The sequence below is a fragment of the Mus caroli genome, unplaced genomic scaffold, assembly GCF_978045245.1.
Source record: "Mus caroli unplaced genomic scaffold, Mus_caroli_1 scaffold_8, whole genome shotgun sequence".
In the NCBI taxonomy this organism is placed as follows: Eukaryota; Metazoa; Chordata; class Mammalia; order Rodentia; family Muridae; genus Mus; species Mus caroli.
Genome location: NW_028227263.1, coordinates 35,038,107 through 35,051,618, shown reverse-complemented (window position 1 = coordinate 35,051,618; position 13,512 = coordinate 35,038,107). Strand labels below are relative to the sequence as shown.

Here is a 13,512-nt window from a genome sequence, read left to right as displayed (position 1 = left end):
TGTAGCCCACAGCTCAGCCAAAGTGCTATGGATTTCCTCCTTGGTCTTTTGCTGGTCACAGGCGTGCCCCCTCCCTTCTCAAGGAGAAATCAGTTCTTGGACTAAGGAATCCTAGTGACCTTCAAATCGAAGTGATAGAGCCATGCTGGCCTGTGTACTGGAGGCTTCCAGCCCTAGTGTTTCACATCTGCATGGGAACGGGAGATAACAAAAAATAAGACAGGCAAGAGATGACAGGACACAGTGTCAAGCTTCCCTGCTCACAGGAGGCCTGCCACAGGCCTGGAGTCATCCATGCTTCCAATGAGCAGATGCCATTTCAAACAAGGAAGCTGGTACCATGATGCTTCCAGAGTCCCAGGTGATGAGAGTCTATGGGAAGCCACAAGCCCCCGGAGCCCATTTCCCCTATTCTCACCCACCATCTGCCTTCGCTGGTGGTTCTGCAGGAATCTGTAGGTATTTGGTGATCTACCCCACATCCATTTAAGCACAAACACCAGACTAGCCATTCCTGAGCATGTTAAGTGAAGGTAAGAGCTCTGAAAAGCAAGAGGGCACATGATAGGCTTCAGCTCTGCATGGCATCTCCAAGTTCTTAGGGCACAAACGCACAAGATTAATCTCCAAAATGGTATGACAGAACTTAGTGTCTTCCAGCCTTATTTGGTCAAGCCATTTTTTCTAGGCCAAGTGTCCCCTGTAAAACATAAGTCTGGGGTGCCCTAAGGCCTTTTGGATTAGACAGTATCTGGAGGTGGGAGAGGATGGTGTCTGTAAGAATAATCATTTAGGGTTGTAACTAGATCTGTGTCAGCTCTGGGCTGAGGGCTGGCTTCCTATAGAGATGGCTCCAGAACACTGGTGCCTCGGAAGGAAACCAGGAGCAGTTACCCAGAAGAGGATTAACGGCCATTTGTCTCACTTGTCCCTGTGGGATGGCATAGAGGAGGAGGGTGCACAGTGTCATCCAGGAGTGTTGACATTCTCAGGGCTTTTGAATGCTGGATACAGCTTCCATAGTGGACTGTGTATGGCTGTGTGTATGCACATGTGTGCATGTGTATGTGAAGTCCAGAGGTCAGGAGGCATTCACCTTGCTTTTTTCTTTGTTTGAGACATGGTCTCTTGTTGGGACTAACCAAGTAGGCCTAGGTTGGCTATCCAATGAGACCAAAGGATTGACCTGTTTCCCCCTGTTTCCCCTCCTGGTGCTGGTGTTATAAGCATATACCGCCACATGTAGCTTTGTGTAGGTTCTGGAAATCCAACTTAGATCCTCGTGTTCACAAAGCGAGCACTTTACTGACTGAGCCCTCTCCTGAGAGTCTATACCGGACTTGCTAAGGTTTAAGAGAAACTGTGTGTTTCCTGGGATCCAGCCACTCTCCGTGTGTCAGAGGACAGATTTATAGACTGTGGCCAGGGCCTGGTGAAGGTTCAGAGTGTGAAGTTGTGCGTGTGTGGCAGCCCTCAGAATTCTGCAGCTGTCCCTCAACTCCAGGTGATGCTGGCACTACAGTCTCCAGATGTATTCAAGGTAACCAGGTAACATGGACAGCACTAGCTTCTTTATCAGATACAGAAGGACCAGGGCCAAGAACCCACAAAAGTGCTTGGATTCCAACATCATAAGGAAAAAAACAGACTTTTAGGTGAAAGAATGTTTCAGTAGATAAGTTTATCTTCCCACCAGCCTAGAAAATAACACTAAGTTTGGGTTTATTATTTAGTCTCTTTAGCCGAGGATGACCTTAGCCTCCTGAACCTCTTCCTCCACCTCTTGAGAGCTGGGATTCCAGATGTGGGCCATCACTCCCTGTTTTATGGGATGGAACACAGGGCTCTGTGCATACTAAGCAAATATTCAACCAACTGAGCCGCATTCCTAGTCTGTAAATATTTTCCTGAAGGAGGAAGAGACCCATGAAGACAAAGTTCCTGAGGTCCACAAGATGCTAATGAGGACCTGGGGGCAGAGCAGGTGGCAGTGAACTTGGTTATGCCACCTAATCATGGCTAGAACTGAACTCTGGAGACCACCTGAAAAGCCACACAGGTCCAGGGTCTATAGTCATTGGGAGGATATAGGAAAGCATCAAAGCCCGTGCTGGGTGGGTGAGTGTTGGCTGCAAGTCTCCTGGGTCTTCCTGAGTTCAACAGTTCTCCTCCCCTTTGGGAACTTTGAAGGTGTGCCCAAGGTCTGCTGGACTCCTCCCAATTCTGATGTCTACAAGGTCTATCCCTTCCCAGGAACTGAACTCCAGGACCTATGAGTACTCTCCTGCTCCCAAAGCCAGAGAACCTGGAACAACTGAACCCATAGCATGAGGAAAGGAACCAGGCTACCACAGCTTTGCTAAGGATGAAAACAAGACCATCGGCTCTGATCTGAGAGGCGAATGTCTAAACCGAAGCATGAATCAAGCGCCTTGTTAACCAAATGATGGGAAACAGGCATTCCTCCAACAGTAAATGTTTCTTTAAGCACAGACTGATGCCAGCCCAGCTGTCCCCAGGGGCACTGCAGAGCCTTTCAGAGAGTGAGCCATAACAGCTGGCTCTTAAACACACCTGCAAGGCCCCTCCTTGTCACCTGCACAGTATCTGTCACAATTATTGCCCTGGGATGGCCTGAATCATACAACTGTCGGGTAGATCCTTGCAGAATAAACAGTTTATGGTGAGGAATTGAGCCCCTGGAAAAAAAACAAGAGTTTGCCCACGGGCACAGCATGAGCCAGGCTCAGAAGCAGGGATCACCCTTGTATGTTAGCTCCCTTTCTTCTCAGGACAGGGCACACCAGGAGTGGGTATTGAACAACCACAACCTTCTCTGTTTTCAAACCTGGGAGGCTGGGAGGGTCCTCTTGTCTACTCATGCTCTGCCTGCCATGGACCCATGAAAACCCTGCCACATTACTACCATGCCTTATCATTTCTGGAAACCCACAATAAGCAAATGAGCAGGCTTTTTTTTTTTTTTTTGGTTTTTTTTTTTTTTTTTTTTTTTTTTTTTTTTGGTTTTTCGAGACAGGGTTTCTCTGTATAGCTCTGGCTGTCCTGGAGCTCACTTTGTAGACCAGGCTGGCCTTGAACTCAGAAATCCGCCTGCCTCTGCCTCTCAAGTGCTGGGATTAAAGGCAAACACCACCATGGGGCTGAGTGTTTTGTCAGCATGTATGCAGGTACCACCATATGTATTCAGTGCCCATGGAGACCAGAGGAGTGTTTGATTCCCTGGAACTGGAGTTACAAATGGTTGTAAGTCGCCATTAGAGTCCCGGGGTGAGGGGGCCACACTCATGCAACTAATGCTCTTAACCCCTGAGCCTTCTCTCCAGCCCCCTGGGCTAACCTTCAACATCTTACTAACTCAACCTACACTTCCCCCCTGGGCTGGTCAACTCCCAAATGTGAATTCCACCTCCCCCTGCACTTGCTATTTATTGTATTGCTCTTGCTTTCTCTCTCCCTCTCTGACAGGGTCTTTCTTTGGAGTTGGTTTGGAAATCACTATGTAGCCCAGACTGGCCTCAGACTCATAGAGATCTGCCTGCCTCTGCCTCCCAACTGCTGGGATTAGAATTTTTATCCCTCAGCCGGCGTGGTGACGCACACCTTTAATTCCAGCACTCAGGAGGCAGAGTCAGGCAGATTTCTGAGTTTGAGGCCAGCCTGGTCTACAAAGTGAGTTCCAGGACAGCCAAGGCTATACAGAGAAACCCTGTCTCGGAAAAAAAATTTCTATCCCTCAATGTGCTGGGTGCACTTGGCAACCAAGGCAATGCAGTGTTGGCACTGTTACTTCCCACCTGTGTGATCCTGGCTCAACTTTCTTTAAAAGGAGGGAGATAGCACAATCAACTACCTCACAGAGAGCAAAAATATGAAATAATATAGATAATGCACCAGACACAGTATTTAGCTGACACTCAATAAATGCTGGTATTATAGTAATGATAATAACAAGCATGTTGTTGTTGTTATTGTTGTTGTTGTTATCATCACACACACACACACACACACACACATCACTATAGACTTCAGCAAATGGATTCTTCCTCTCTGAACTCTGGAAAGGTGCTTTGTGTGCATAAATGACTTTGGTGCCTTCCAAACGGTAGAAGTGCTGATCTAAGGACAATGTGCCAAGCATCTCTGGGTCTAACACATGAAATCCTTGAAACCCAACACCTCCCATACCTGTTTTCCTCTGCTGGGACCAGCAGAACTAAGAAAAAATCTGCTCCTGAGTCAAGGAAAGTCCTAGACAGCCAAACCTGTGTTGTATATGTTGGCCATACAGGGCCAAGAATGAGGAGGAAAGGCTGCTGTCCAGTGGGTAAGGGTAAAACCCCCACACATGATGAATACCATTCTCTGTGCCTGCAATGGGCCAGAAAGGCATCTCCAAGTCAACAAGTCAAAGCTTCTTTTGAAGACACTGCTGGTTTTAGCAGTTTCCCCTTCTTGAGGAAACCCTGCATATAAGGCCATGTTTCTCCACCTTCCTAATGCTTGCGACCCTTTAATACTCCTCATGTTGTGGTGACCCCAACCATAAAATTATTTTCATTGCCTTCATAACTGTAATTTTGCTACTGTTATAAATCACAATGTAAATATCTGATATGCAAGATGTCTGCTATGTAAACCCTATGAAAGGGGTGTTCAACCCCCCACATACACAAAGGGGTCAGGACTCACAGGTTGAGAACCATTGATAGAACCACAACCACATTCTGTTCCCTGACCACTGACTATCCCTGCTGATCTCACACTGGGTCATTCAAGATCTTTCTTCTGAAAACTTAGAGACCAGAAATCACCAGAACCTGGGCAGGCTGGGTCTGTGTCCTAGAGCAATGGCTCTCATTGTACAGTTGGCCCACCCATGAAGTATGAGACATGCCAGGCCTACAGGTCAGGTGCATGCAGACAATCCTACCATTTGGGTGATTAGGCAGGAGGATCATGACTTCAAGTCCAGTCTAGGCAACATAACAAGATCTTGTCTCCAAAATAAGCAAAACAAACAAACAAACATACATACATACAAGATAGCCCAACAGAATATAGGGGGAAAAACTTGGAAACTGTTTTCTATTTTTATTTTTAAAATAGAAACAAATGAACTTTCTTAATATTTCATAACTATTTCCCAGTAGTGGCATCATGTGTCCATATGTTGAAAGGTCACTGTCATGACCGGCACAATGTCTATCTTGGCGACAATTGTTCTTCATTGTCAACTTGATTGGGTTCAGAAACACCTAGGCCATTGGTGAGGCACACCCATGGGTATGTTGTGAGGACATTTCCAGAGAGATGATCCACTCCAAATATGGGCAGCACCTATGAACTGGGTCCTGGACTGAATACAAGGGAGAAAGGAGAAAGCCAACCGAACACCAGACTCCCCCTTCCTGTGTGTACTTCCTGATCTGCCCAGTGAGCAAGCAGCTCACCCTGCCAGTCTCAAGCTGCTGCCATGGCCATGGTTTCCAACATGATGGACTCTATCCTCAAACTGAGGAGCTGAACTCAAATCCTCACACTTTTACCTGAGCCCTTTCCTCGGGCCTAATCGTGATGATTTAAAAGAGGGCTTTACATGTGCAACGGTTTAGATAAATACCCCGTTTCCTCTTCATAGTGACCTTTTGAGAAGTCCTACTGATAAAATTATAGGATGAGGAGGGAAAAGAGAGAGGTCAGGCCTTTTGCCTAAAGGCACAAGGCAACCTCTCTGCCTCTGTTAAGCCTCTGGCAACTTCTGTTTAGTTTGTCAGCAAGAGACGTGGCTAAGGCCTGTGTGTCCCTCCAAACAGGAGGCCACTCTGGGAACTGCATTGCCCCAGCACATACTGCAGTCTGTAAGCAGTGTGCATGCTCATCCCTCACGGGATTGAGTTACCCAAACACTACCAGCTCTGTTACCCGTTGTTCCACCAGCTGTTGGCTAACTGGGTCTTTGCACATAACCCTGCTCAGTTTTGCCCCGCCTATTCGTCTATTTACTTAATATTCTTTCAATGAGAAATGAACCAAGGTCAAAATCTGGGCTCTACCACTTACTAAATTCATGTTGTTGGGTAAGTTCCTTGTCCTTCCCTCCCTGTGCCTGATCTGTATGCTGAAGACCACAATGGCAGCTGCCTGGAAGGGTTGCCATGATAGCTTCATGAGCCACCTCTGTGAAGCACTGGCCATCATTCAGCACACAGCAGGCATTCCGTGTGTGCCAGCAACCACTGTTGCATTTATTTAAAAGGGAAACTACATTCTATCTAAAGTGATAAGAGTCAGCACCAGCTAACACAAATAGAGAGCTAGAAACACCATCAAAACAAGTTACTACACTCCAGCTACTGCCCACCAAAGATGCTGTACCAAGACCTGCCCGCCCTCGTTTTACCAAGAAGAGAGACGAGGAAGTGTCAAAAAGCTGTTGACCTCACACCAGGCTCTAATGAGGGTGAGCACTTCCCAATCTGCACAGGCCTGTCCCGGTTTTAGCAATTCTCATTCCCAGAAACTGGTCTTCAAATATAGAATCCCTCCTTGGGTACAAAAGACCAAGAAGACCTAGAAATAGGTCTGTGTGATTCCCGTTAGGTGAAGCTGGCCAGTGGCCCACTAGCAGACATCAGGCCACACAGCACATATCCACCTCTGAGAACTACAAATGCTGCAAACACGGAGCAGTAGCCATGTCGCGTGTATCCCTCAGATAGTCCTCTAGGGAAGCCCACATTGCAAACACCACCAACAGGAAGGCTGATTAAACGTCCACCGCTAACATGACTCTGCATGGTGAATCCATAGCGAAACCATTGTGCTTGAAGAATAATTAACACTACAGACAGGAGATCACCGTGGGATGTGCAACTAAGAAAAACTCAGGTCTCAGCTTTATAAAACTATAGAACAATATAAAGACTCTACAGGGCTGGGCTATATATAGCTCAGGTGGTAGGCTGCTTGCTTAGTGTTCATGTTTGTTTTCTGTTGCTGAGATAAAACCACAAACAAAAGCAACATGGGGAGAGCATAGCCAAAGCAGGAACTCAAGGCAAGAGCTCCATGGAGAAACCACAGAGTAGTGTTGCTTGCTTCCTGCAGCTTGCTCAGCTACCTGTCTTATAGAGCCCAGGCTCACTCACTTGGGCCCTTCCACATCAATCATCAATTAAGAAAATGCTCCCACAGACATGGCCATGGGCCAGTCTAATAGAGGCAACTTCTCAGTTGAGATTCCTTCTTCCCAGGTAGTCTTAGGTTTGGGTCACGTTGACAAAAATAACTATGACTCCCTGACCACACCAAGCCCTAAGTTTGATAAGCTGCAACACATGTACTGAGAGTAATGGTGACTACAGAGGCATAAGATCAGAAGTTCACAGTCATCTTCAGCTACCTGTTGAGTTTGAGGCCAGTCTGAGCTACCTAAGACCTGGTCTCAAAAGATAGAAAAGGGCAGAGAGGAGAAGGGCAGAGAGAAGCGTGTAGATGTATCTCTCAAGACATGCCCAATCACACCATCTCAGGAGCTAAGCCGAGTCTGCCCTGGTCAATAGTTACATGATAAAAGTATAAATAGGAAATCTACTGTAATGGTGGCAATACTAATCTCCAAATGATGAGATTCTGAAGTGCTTCTTCTCCTTATAACTATTTCTGAATTTATTTTTATTCTCATTTCTATATTTCCCCCAAGAAAGTTTAGTAGGAGCAAAGACTATTTTTACTACTGGAAAATAACTGAATAAAAATTATAAAGGAAAATAATAAGAAGTAATCAGTGCTGATTAAGACCAGTTCCTTTTGTAGTAACAGCTTTAATTATATTATTAAGTATAGTTGTTATTGAAAAGATATTTGGCTGAGTTTAACATTGTTTTGACAATTTCATACACAATACATCATGATCAAATTCACCCTCAACACTCACCCTTATTCCCACCCTCAATTCCTGCTCCCCTCTTCTCCATTAGTCTTCATCTTCTGTGCCGTTTTAAATTTTTATTTATTTTTTGACTCACTGAGTTAACTAAGGTCGCCTCTGTAAGCATGGGTAAGGGGGTTACTTCCTAGAGTCTAGGCAACTTAATGTCTACACCAAGGAAGAAAATGACACCAGATTCCCATTAACTGCCAACAGTCTCAGGGAGGGGCGGAGCTTCATGAGCCCCTCCCTCATCCATGATGGAATGTAGAAGGGTCCAATCCTATGCCCAAGCCCAGTCTTAGCCACCTTTTTGCATTTGTCACTGGCAGAGGGAGCTTTTCTGCCACTTGGTTTTTATTTCCCCTAGAGAAACCCCAGGCAGGGAAGGCAAGGTTTGCTCCAGGTCATAGTCCAAGGTCACAAGCTAGAGTTACCTCTGCTCAGGTGCCAGGTCCTAAGTCTATCATGTGAGACAGACCTGGAGTGTCACCTGAAGCCCCAAATCCACAGTGCTGGTATGATGGTTACTTTTCCTCTCTCCTTGATTTCCCATTTGGATAGCAGCACTCGGTAACTCCTGGGACTTGAGTTACTAGCTACAGGCAGGGTGACATCGACTGCAGAAGTTGCCTGGTCCTAGAGAGAAGCAGCCTGAACTGGAACCCAGCACTAGCAGCAGCATCTGTGTGCTTCTAAGCTAGAGCATCCTGAGTCTGAGTTGTAACATAACCACCGACTTGAAGAACACATGGGGACCAGGTCTGAGCACACAGGAGCAACTCAGTTACCATCCTTTTCTCCTCCTTTCCTTTGCATTTACTATACTCAGTTCTCCATCTCCCTCCCTGCTCTGGCTCAGCTCCTCAAGGTGCAAGGGCGGTTATTATCTCTCTACCTGGACCCTTAAACAGACTGTCAAACCACACTGAAGACGGCTGCCTAGCCCAGTGACCCTGTGGGGGCTACTTGGTTGAAAACGCAGGGAGGGATATATAGACAGGACCTCTACATGCAGCATCTTTTAAGCCAGACAGCAAGATTCTGGCCAGCAGAAGCAAGTGCTCGGTAAACCCGAGTCCTTTTAACCAAGACAAATCTTAGACGTGTTGTATCTGTTCATTCATCCAGAAATGATTGAGTCTGAACACTCAGTAGGTTCCCAGTATCATTTGGGGCCTGGGACACACAGTATGACTCTGTTTTACAGACTTCAATCTTCTGGCTAGAACCCATTCATCATGTAAACAATACAGTTTCCTCCACAGACTCCCAGAATGCTTTATCCCCAAACTAAGAGCCCTGGGACATACTGGGAACTGGGAATCATTGGTTCTAATCTACCTAAGATACTGGGTCACTCTGTGGCACTAAACACCTTCAAGTGTCCTACCTAAAGGGACAGCTAAAGCTGTCCTAGCAATGCTGTGGGGTCATGTGACACTTCATGTGACAGCTCTGGATGTAGCATGAGTATCTGTGCTCCTACCACCATCCTCTCAGAAACAGGACCCAGCAGAGGTGAATGGAGCAGGGGTGTGTGGGGGATGGGAGGTGTCAAGAGCAGAACCCCTAGAGATGGCCAACTGAGGTCACGTCAGCTGTGGGACTTCTCTGTGGCTCAGCAAATACATTTATGGGCAATGTCTTGTTGATGTTGTGGCAATTGGCACAGTTTTCCTTCTGAGAGGGACATACAGGGTTCATGGAAATGACATGCCACCACACATATGGAAGGAGACATGGGCTTGAACACAGACAGTCATCTCCAACACATGCACACACCTGCCACTGAATTATGAACCAAATATAACAGAGACAACTGCATTACCACTTAGCTGAAAACCAGAGGCCACTATTGGAGGTGCTCACAGTTGTCAGGTGGGGACTGATGTAGGCGTGCTTTCAAATCCTAGCTCTGACCTTCTTGTGTGATGTAGGCAAGATGCTGAGATGATGAGGAACTGCACGTGCCCCGCTAGTGTGTATCACCTCTTGTTGCGAGAGAGGCTCTTCCTCCCAAGGCCCGCCTCACTCCTGCTCTAGCCTGGCAGCGCTAGCAGCTTTCTCCCTCTCCGGGCAAAATACAGCTCAGCCAAGTTCAGGGCTGCCTCGCTTTCTATGCCACCCGAGAGCTGTCTGAAGAGTGTTAAAGAGCAGCAGCTGTCACTTGTGGAGGCAGGAGCGCCAGCCAGGGGTCCCAGGGCCATGCTGCTGTTTATGCAGACTATGAGGCCTCTCCAGCTTTTACAACTGTTTACTGTGCAGGAAGCAGCCCAGCAGCTGGGCTTTTCCTGAGCCTCGCTCTGCTACCCTCTCTTTGAGAAAGTCGGCCCAAGTGCCACTCACTCTAGGACCTCTGGAGAGTTGCAGGCTAAGATATAGGCACACACACACACACACACTCACACACATACATATATACGGGGGGCGGGGGGAGAGAGAGAGAGAGAGAGAGAGAGAGAGAGAGAGAGAGAGAGAGCTGTGAAAGGGGACATGATGTGGTGGGACAGGGGACAGGTAGAAAAAGAGAGATGTGACCAGAGCACAGGTCAGGAAGGTGAAGCATAGAAATGGACAGAGTCAATGGTGAAGATGGCTGGACAAACGGATTCACATGCAAGACTTGAGAGGGAACAAAGGAGAGACACGGGATGCCCAAGGGAAGAAAGGCCAGCCTGCCTGCTTTGCACAGCACTGGGCATTTCTCTACTGTCACAAAGGATCCTGCAGGAGAGCCAGGAGTAAGGGGCTTAGTGAACAGTCACCTTTACCCCAAACTGTGCGTGCTTTCCAACAGCAAGTAGAAGGGGCAGGATTTAGTGAGGATCGTGGGTTTCACTTCTTATTTAAAACTTAAGACAGCAACAATAAAAAGACTCTGCTAAAATATCACCCAACCAGGCCACCTCCCCTGCAACTTAAAGTTAAGTGCCCCCATCCCAGCGCCCTGTACCTTTAAGGAGGAGAAGACGCCTCTCTGCTTCCCTCAGGCTGAAGAGGCAGGTTATTCTAGGCAATAGCGATGACTTACCTAAAACTGAGTTATTCCCCTTTCCTCCCGGCCAGCCTCTCTTCACTCTGGGGAGCTTTTACCATTTAAGGTCAATGTTACATCTGGCTCCAGAGCTCCAAGCTGAAAAGCTCTGGCTGCAGAGCCCCGGCTGCCTGCCTCCTCCTCAGAGAGGGGCTGGATGAGGGGCTGGGACTGGGAACCAGTGTTCCACCAGGGCCCCCTGCAGCCTGGCTCTGGGCTGAAAGCAGGAGAAGCCTTCCAGCCAGCCTAGGGTTCAAGGAAGGTTGGGCCTGAATAGTAGCCCCTAACCCTGGGCTTTTGCAAGGGGCACCCCCATAGCCGATGGCAGTGCCTTGGGGCAGGGAGCAGTTGAAGATGCTGGACTCTGTCTGTGCCAGAGGGGAATGAAGGGGACATCTGCAGACCAGCCTCCCACCCCTGAGTGTCCAGCAAGCATGTGAGCCTAGATAAGATCCTGGCTCACCGCCAGGAGAAGCTGGGAATGTTTCCTGTCCCAGGGATTTGGAGGCGGAGGCTGCTCCCATCTTAAACCCTCGGGATTGCTAGAGAGAATAGGGGCATGGTGAAGGGGATTAACTAAGTCCAAGCCTGGCAGCAGCCCCAGGGGTCAGTCCCAGCTCTTCTACTTAACCGCCCTGTAGCCTTAACATAGCAAGTCTCAGTCTATTCATCTCTGAAGTGGGACAATAGTGAAAAATCAGGACACTGTGGGTTAGGGACTCATAGGTACTAGAAAGGCACGGAAGAGTTTCCAACCCTGAGTTCCCTCAACTCAGGTGGGGAAAGCTGCCTTTCTTCTGCCATGCTTGATCTTCATCCTCAATACAGTCCAAGCCTGGGATCACAGACTGTCAACCCTAACACAACCACATGGGGGCCCCACAGCCCCTTCTGCAGTTAGAGACAGCCACAGAGAAGCCCTTGGGAGGGGTGGCCAGATAAGCAGATACTCAAATTTAAATCTCAAACGAAATGCTATTATTTCCATATAAGGATGCCCCCAAATACATACTTGTACCACAAGATTGTGTGTTGCTCATTTGAAGTTAAATGAAACTGGGCATTTTTACTGGCTAAACCTGAGAACTCCACAGCGGATTCCCTTGTTGGTCCTATGTGAGAGCTCTAAAGGATATTACAGGAACCCCTGGGAGCCAGAGGCTAAAACTGAACCTAAGGCTTTGCAAGCTTGTGAGTGTGTGCACACTTTCGTATGTGTGTAAGCCTCTTAGGAAACACTCTATTCCTAACAGTGCATTTGATACTTTTCCTGGAAGCAAGTGTCTATCTCACAAGTGTCTTCTCAAACAGAATCATTACATCTTTCTTTTGAAAAGGAAATCGAGGCTCAAAGAAATAGATCAGCTCTTCAGATGCTCTGCAGCCTGAGTGCCAGGGCCTAGACATGAGCTTAGGTGGTTCCATCTACAACTCCTTCCTCTTTACCACCTACCACCCTCTCCACCATGGCTCTAACCGCAGGGGTCCTGCACGGCCTTGGTGAGTCTCTGAGCCCAGCACTTGGTTGTGTTTCTCTTGGTGGTAGCCCAAAGCTTTCACCAAGACTCACAAAGCAGTCACCAAGTGACTTTTTAAAACTCACTTCAATTGCAAGCATTTTATAAAACATCACTTGTGCAAAGTGGAGCAGACTCTATAAGAGGACACATCAGGGCTGACAAGGTTATAAGGCTTGTGCCCTTTGACCCAGTTCTACTTCTAGGAATTTGTTTTATAAACAACTCCCACACTAGGGAAATGACAGATGAGCATGATTCCCCGCTGCAGCGTTGTTTATAAAAGCAAGGGATTAGGAATGGCATAAATGTCCGCTACTTGGGGGCCATAAAAGAAGATGGGTGCAGCCATAACAAAGGAGACAGGAGTTCTTGCTGTAGTGATGGGAAAAGCCGCCCAGACAGTGGTTCTCAATCTGTGGGTCACGACCCCACTGGGTTTGCATATCAGACATCCTGTATGTCATAGATTTACATTACAATTCATAACATAGCAAAATTACAGTTATGAAGTACCAATGAAATAATTTTATGGTTGGGGGCTTACCACATAATAAGGAACTGTATTAAAGGGTCAAAACATTAGAAAGGTTGAGAGCCACTGCTCTGAGATGTATTAGTACATGGGGAGATACTGAAAAGAACACCTTCTACCACATGGGTGGGGAAAAGTGTATGTAGATGTGTATTTACATACATACAAAGACACTTATGTCGATTCATGTATACCCACATTCATGTGTGTGTGTGTGTGTGTGTGTGTGTGTGTGTGTGTGTGTGTGAATACAAAAGCTGTCACAAAAGTCAATAATAGTAAAACACTACCCATAGGAAAGGTATCTAAGTTGTGGGGCTAGTGAGATGGCCCAAGGGGTAAAGGTTCCTGCTGGCAAGTCTGGCCACCTAAATTCAATTCCCAGGACCCAGATGGTGGAAGGGAGAACTGACTCCAGCAAGGTGTCCTCTGACCTCTGACCTCTTCATGCCCACCATGGCATGCACATACA

The 13,512-nt window shown here is 47.3% G+C and overlaps 1 protein-coding gene across 2 annotated transcripts in view; it reads right to left on the bottom strand.

Annotated features, from left to right (window-relative positions):
- The window catches only part of Irag1 (inositol 1,4,5-triphosphate receptor associated 1), a 115,798-nt gene extending 104,443 nt beyond the window's left edge, over nucleotides 1–11,355 (bottom strand). The window contains exon 1 of one of the 2 annotated variants that reach the window (XM_021167038.3): nucleotides 10,908–11,355. The gene's annotated coding sequence lies outside the window, so the exon portion shown is untranslated. The remainder of the gene's footprint in view (nucleotides 1–10,907) is intronic. The other variant, XM_029479807.2, reaches the window with a different exon arrangement.
- Between the last annotated feature and the right edge of the window lie 2,157 nt (nucleotides 11,356–13,512).